Source organism: Temnothorax nylanderi, unplaced genomic scaffold (genome assembly GCF_030848795.1).
Source record: "Temnothorax nylanderi isolate EJ_2023f unplaced genomic scaffold, tnyl_v1.0 TNYL_tig0001_pilon, whole genome shotgun sequence".
In the NCBI taxonomy this organism is placed as follows: Eukaryota; Metazoa; Arthropoda; class Insecta; order Hymenoptera; family Formicidae; genus Temnothorax; species Temnothorax nylanderi.
Window position 1 is genome coordinate 1,854,416 of NW_027249063.1, and position 7,176 is coordinate 1,861,591.

Consider the following 7,176-nt stretch of genomic DNA (forward strand, 5'->3'; position numbering starts at 1 on the left):
TGTGACCACTCAACCGACGAGTGCTACATGTAAAACGGCGCAATCATCCGCATAGTAATCATCCTTTAAAATATGCGGAATGAGGCACATTGCAACGTCCCGCTGCGATTTCCATAAACAATGTGCACAAAGTGCCCGGCGCGATTTGCCCCGCAGCCGACGAAATCGCGTTCGAGGGAAGCGGGTGTGGATCCTTAAAGCCTCGAGTGAGATGGAAAAAGGAGAAAAAGTGGGGAGGACAGGCCTCATAATAGAGCAATTTAATAAATTGTCGAGCGTGGCAATTAGGACGGTGTTAGGGATCAGCAACGAGACCTTGATATGGTAATTACCGCGGGATAATACATGTGCATTCGTTAGCGGACGCCATATAGCATGTATGTACCAAGCATTCGGCTACGTTTGCACGTCAGACTCACGAATATTTCGGTTCTTTTCCCGCGACGTGATTGTAAATTATAGCTCGTAAGAAAACGCGCTCGCCCTCGCGAGGAACCGCTCGCGGACACGAGCGTATGTTAACTATCGTGTCTTACGTTGAAAAGGATTCGTTAAACTGTCCGAATACTTCGTGCAAATCATCCCGTTCGCTTACGTTTCGGGGAAAATTAACAAGCGCGCAACACGTTGCGGCAGTGCCTGCAATCATAACGTAATATTGCGAGAAGTCTGATATTTCTGGAAATTGTCAGTATTTTTTGGCGCGATCATTATTTACCTTGCGTCATGCGGTTGAAAGCTTGATAGCAGGAAGTATAAGCAAATCTATATCTGCTCTTCAGCTAAATTTATTATTTTTTATGTGATATTCAAAAAATAAAGAAATATTACTATTGAGATATAGACGTGTCGAAATGTAATGCAATGAGAAAGAATGCTAGATTTAATTTTGAAAGAACTATAATCAAGATAAAATTTCAAATATTTTTATCTAAATTTTATAACAATTAAAGTTTCTAATGAATATACTTAAAAGAGTCTCTGAAGCTACAATTCTGTCAATGTGCCAAACTGTATCTGGTGCTTGTCCGCAGCTGCATTCCCATACCGCGGGTGGTCGTCTTCGACGAGTGCGTTAAAAGTGCACTCACGCGTGCGGCCGATGAAGAGGAGGGCCAGGGAAGAAAGGGTAGAAAGAGAAAGAGAGAGAAAGAGAGGAGAGATCTCGAGCGAGCGGTTGCAATAAGTGATTCCCTGTAACTATAAATAAACGTCGATACGTCCCGGACGGCTTCGCTCGCCCGTAAATCTCGAATCGGGGCATAATCGCATAATCGCCAAAGCAATCTGGAATCTGCCGCGGATCAAGCCGGATCTCTCCGCGTGTCCGGGTCTCGCCGGATCTTCCTGATGAGGCTCACCGGCTGCCTCACGGACAACGACGGTAAAGTAGAATCTATCCATTCTCATCGGTAACCCAGAATTCTGTTATAAATCAGGCCCCCAATGTCGATGCAGACTTGTTTCGCGGCAGTGAAATTAGTCGCTTCGCGATACGTATACGTGCTAAGATTATTATCCCTACTCTTACTATATCCTTGATATCACGATAACCGGAACTAGAGTGAAGCTTGTTAAGAAAAATTTCTTTGTCTATAGCAATTTTATAATGCAGAAAATGCTGTCACAATATCTGAAAATAATACGATTCATATTGACGCTTGTTTTGGAAGTAGAGCAATGTTACGGTATTTATTTCCGCTTCGTTAATCACGGTGCTGCATTGTAATACGCGCGCAGTTTTATTAGAAACTACTCATTATATTATCTAGAAAATACACTTCGGCATTCCATTGATTGCCGGATAAATGAAATCAAGATGAGACAGAGTGGTATTGCATAATCATATTTAAAATGTATGCATATATGCACTTTCGTGATCTATCATCAGTTAGGCTAAATTATATTTACGAATACGTATATCTGGATTGGATTAATTGGCATAATTTTTGCATACGATGAAGAAACGACATCAGTGCATTTACGGAAATGCTAGGGTTACTTGCGAAACTTGAGATATAACTAAATTATACAATTATGTATATCATATATAAATATTTAAATATAATAAAGATATGAAAAATTATTAATAATTTATATATACAATATATAACTATATATAGATAATAAAATGCAATTTTATTCTCTAAATAAGCTTTATTCGAGTTAATGTTTGCGTTAATTTCGACATTATGTAAATTTTTAATCCTAGCACCTGTAAACATTTAATTAAAATATCTAATTGCGGTACATTTCCTTGCAAGAAGTTATACCATACAAAAATTTATGAAGATGCGCACTGATATAAAAATCGGCGTTGAACAATCTACTGCTAGTGGCGTGATTTCGCGCCATTAATCTTCCCCCGACAATTAACCGACCGTAACGCAGCCGGCGGCTATTAATTGCAATCAAAATCACACAACCGGCTGATATGGAATTTAATCTCGTGCATATTCGGAGAAAGCATTTATCGTTAAAAATCGTAACAAAATTGTTACATAAACAATAAACATATACATGTGCGCATCATCTCAGCGTGAAAAACATTATTAGCATACATAAAATTTGTGCAATCCTCTCTTTGGACTGGACTATGCATGTTAAACAGGTTTGTAAAAAGGTGGCTGAACAAATGTGCTCGTTTATCAGGCATGTCTTCGATCGTGTGTTCTGTCTTTTTCCGGCAGATGCCGGGAACATTCAGTATTTTTCTCATTGAAAAAGATAACACCAAGCATTATAGACACGATTCTAAAAAAAAAAAAAAACGTTAAGTACTAAACAAGAAATTGGGTATGAATGAGATGTAATGCGAAGCTAATCCTTCTGCCAAACGATATAAAAATATCTAATTGAAATAATTTAATAAATGTTTCATTTAATTAAATAATCAAGATACGTTATTCCGATATACGATAATTTCAAGCTTGATAATAAATCGTAACTAATGGAAAAGAAATGGAACAGATTAGGAATAATACGAAATGGATATGGGTATTTTGGTAGTATTTTGAAGAAAGGGTAGAGAGAGAGAGAGAGAGAGGGAGAGAGAGAGAGAGGGAAAGAGCATGGCAAAAGTTCTCCAGCAGCGAACTCGTGGAGAAAAAAAGAGAGATCGAAGAAGGGCCGCGCCCGTTGATTAGCGGATATCTTAATTACTGATTGGCCGCGCGGACTAATTAAATCGTAACTCAATCAGGAGTCCGACCTGCCTTCTGCGCCATGGCGATTTTACGAGCGTGTACGCGCGGTTTGGGGCCCCCACATACATACGTGTGGCTCGCTGATGGCGTATAGATGACTTCAAAGCTTTGAGTAACGCACTCCAACTACTCCCTACCCTGCCCCTTTTACATATTCCCTCCACCGATCTTTCTCGCGCGGCAGTGTCTCTTTTTTTACTTCGCCTTCTCTCTTTGCACGCCTTCCTTTTTTCCATCGGCGACCTCCTCGCTCCGAGACTGGCTTCGACGGCATTATATTCGCATGGAATAAAAAGTATAAGTAATTAGTAGTACCTACCGCCGCGTCTCCTGTGCCCGTTGAGCAATGTCCTCCGGATCCTCCCACTTTTCATTCGTATAAACCATTCGAGATATGAATTTTCAATAGCAGATCGTGCAGATGCGTTTTCGTACTGGTGTACGAGTACCTTTCATTTCTTTGCACGTGTGGCGATGCGGGCTCGTGAATTTTGTTACGCGAGGACCAAGGCCCGTATACTCGTTACACATTTAACGCAAATTTAACAATATAAATTCTTATTTCATATTTACATTTGAAGTGCAATATTGTTATTATAATGAAATAAAATTCGCTATTCGATGGCCATGATCAATACTAGGCATGCGGGTAAGGAATTTTATATACGTACAATATATATATGTATATATAACTCGTACTTCTTTTTTCCGTAATACTCGAGTAGGATAGCTATTAACTTGTAAGCCAATTATTACTATAATTATGGTGGATCCCAAGAATTACGTTGGATCCAACGCACCTGCAGTGTCATATTTTGCACACATGTAAAAATATATAATATATTACTTACAAATATTAAAGTTGTCCGACTTAAAACTATAAGAATAACATTAAAAATAGATTATAAAAAGATAATATTTAATATAAAATGCTTGAAATCTCTAAGGATTTATCACAATTTTATATTTTAAATTGCTGTTTCTCCTCGATTTATGCGATAAAAAGTAACGTAAATTAGGATAAAATCTGTAATGCGTAAATCTGTATGCGATTAAAAATCAAGAACATTTCTTTGCTATTATACTCCTGCGAATTCTCTCAGTATGTTTTCAAAAATTCTGAAAATTCGATTATCAGTATACTGTCGTTTAATTACAAATATAATACACATATCATAAAAAACAATATGCATACATTTTAGATAAGATATAAAATATTTCTGTCTCAATAAAGTTTCCCCAACACTTATGAAGCCTAGACAATAATAAATTCCTCATCCATGTTATATATGTATAATGTCTAAAATATTCAACGATTACCGCTTATCATTATATTTATTAGTACAGACAATAAATCGTAAACAAGTCGTACAGACAATAGAGTCGTAAAGCACTGGTCTTCGGTTGTCATGTTAAGAACCATTTCTTGTGTATCATCCAAGCTACAAAGTAAAAATAGAATAAAATAAATCTTCTTATATCTTAAAGTTGACTTAAGTATACAAAACAAGATTAAATTTATAATAAAATTAGACTATAAAACAAGATTAAATTTATAATAAATTAGTATACTACTATAAAATTCTTCTAATGATTGACAAATATAATAAATAATAAACAGATTCCATTATGAATGCTAAATGATATCTACTGTATATGTATATATGATATGCTATCGCGCAAATAAGTTTTCAAACTGAAAAAAATATATATATATATAAATTAATTTATAAATTTTCTAAAAAAGGATCATTTAATGTCAAGAAACAACAAAGTATAATTTTACTCAACATTTATATCAGTATTTAACAAATCAATGTAACGTTTCCTAACATTTTCTGTTTATTTATCTCATTTTATTATTAATAATTTTTTGATAAATAAAATTCGATTTTTTTTTAATTTTGTTTTGTTAAGAGACAATGAGATCTCAAAATAGTTTCATTATCTTATAATCATTTTTTATTCTTTTCGTCTTTAGTCATTAAATATGAAAGTAATAAAAATGTTACCTTTATGAATGCTCATACCACCCGTCGACATAATCCATATTTATCCAGTCGATGATTCTGCGGACATTCTTGCTCCTGTCTATCTGGTACATCTATGAAAAATGAATAAGCGGGAACAGAAGTTCTGTCTTGTTGCTTGGTCGATGTTGGTGGCCAATACACCCAATACTCATTTCCTTGGCAACTCGTTAGCGTCAAACTGATCGTTATCAATACGAGTAATATGGACATTCTTATGAAATATGCCATTTCTAATATTTAAATTCCAGTAAATATTAGTCACACACACGAGACTAGCGGGAAATTTGATTTGTTATCCTCGTAGTTAAAAATCGCTGGTACTACTGGCGTTGAAGTCTCAACAATTCACCGATTCTTATGTTCTGCCAAATTTCTCCGAGTATACCCGCTATTTATAATCATCTCTATCGATTACGTAAACTACCTTTTCCCTACTACTTCAAACAACTCGCTGACGTGTTTAAAATTTTGAAATACGTAGATAGAATGGTGATTAAGGAACGGAAGAAGCTGTCCTTGAAGATTATACCATAAATATTCATTATGGATATTATCGCGTTGCTTCCTAGAAATGAAAATTAATTGCAAGATTTAAGGAAGTATAGAATAACGATCTCTTTTTTTACAACATAAAAATTAATCTTGATAGTATATATTATTACCTTCCTCGCTCGAAGTTTAAAAATAAACTATAATTTCTATCTCTGTACTGTGTGCGACGTATTTAGTTTTTCAATATAGAATTAAATATCTAATTGATTTAGGCATTATAATATCCTGCATCTAATTATCTTTATCCTTTTTAGTAGAACAATTAAATGCTCATTAAGTTTATTAATTACTCATATCAATCCAATGTTAGTGCATTAACAAAAATCAGAGTATACGTTATAATTAAGTTTATTAGAATATTCAATAAAAAGTCAGTTTGATAAGAAATATGCAATTATATGCATAGATATTCTTTATTTATTTCATTTTTACAATATTCATGTTATTTATTTCACATTTTAATAGAAATAAACAAGTTTTTATAATTATATTGAGATAAGAAAAGAAGTACCGAAGTGAAACAGCTTGAGATTAATCATGCCTTTTTACCTACAAGTTTAAAATAAGTTTAAAATGTGTTGTACTGTAATTTAAATTAATCTTTATTATATTTTTTATAGAAATAAAATAATATAAATATATATACAGAATGAAATAAGTACAATCCTAGCTTATATTTAAAGAAATAATGACGTAGTCGCCAAAATTGAATAGTTACAACAAAATTATGTTAAAATTTTCTACATATTAATCTCTATATATCCTATAATATTGTTATACATTTCTATTAATAAAATAAAATAAAATTACCTTAATCGTTATACAAATAGCAATCCATTTTATCCTTCCTAGAAATTTTTTTTATTTGAAAGACAAAAATGATTACAAATCAGTTTTAATCTTAATATTTTTTTATTCTTACTCATAATTATTTCGGCGGGTATTTTCCATCCTTATCCTCTGTACCATTTGAACCATTCTTTCGGTAGGTGTGAGATGCTAGCAGGAAGATCCATGTATGTGTACTTACCAAGCTTGTGAGGCTTGGTTGTGGAAAAATTTTTTTTCATTTCGTGACACATTGTTGACGATAATACCGCAATGATTAATAACAGAGTCATAAATATCGTGAAGTTTCTCATTTTTGGAACGCGGAAATTTTAGTCAGATCAGAAACAAAATTGATGCGTTGTTTTTAGGAATGAATTCGTAGGAATCCTTAACGTTCAACGAATTCACGAAGATTAGTACACACATTCTACTAGGTGCCCCTTATGTATCAGCTATTTATAATTATGCCTTGACGATTACGTAAACTGTTTAACACAATTCATCAATATTTTTATTGCCAACCGCGCTCAAGGCCAGCCATCATAAAAGAGACG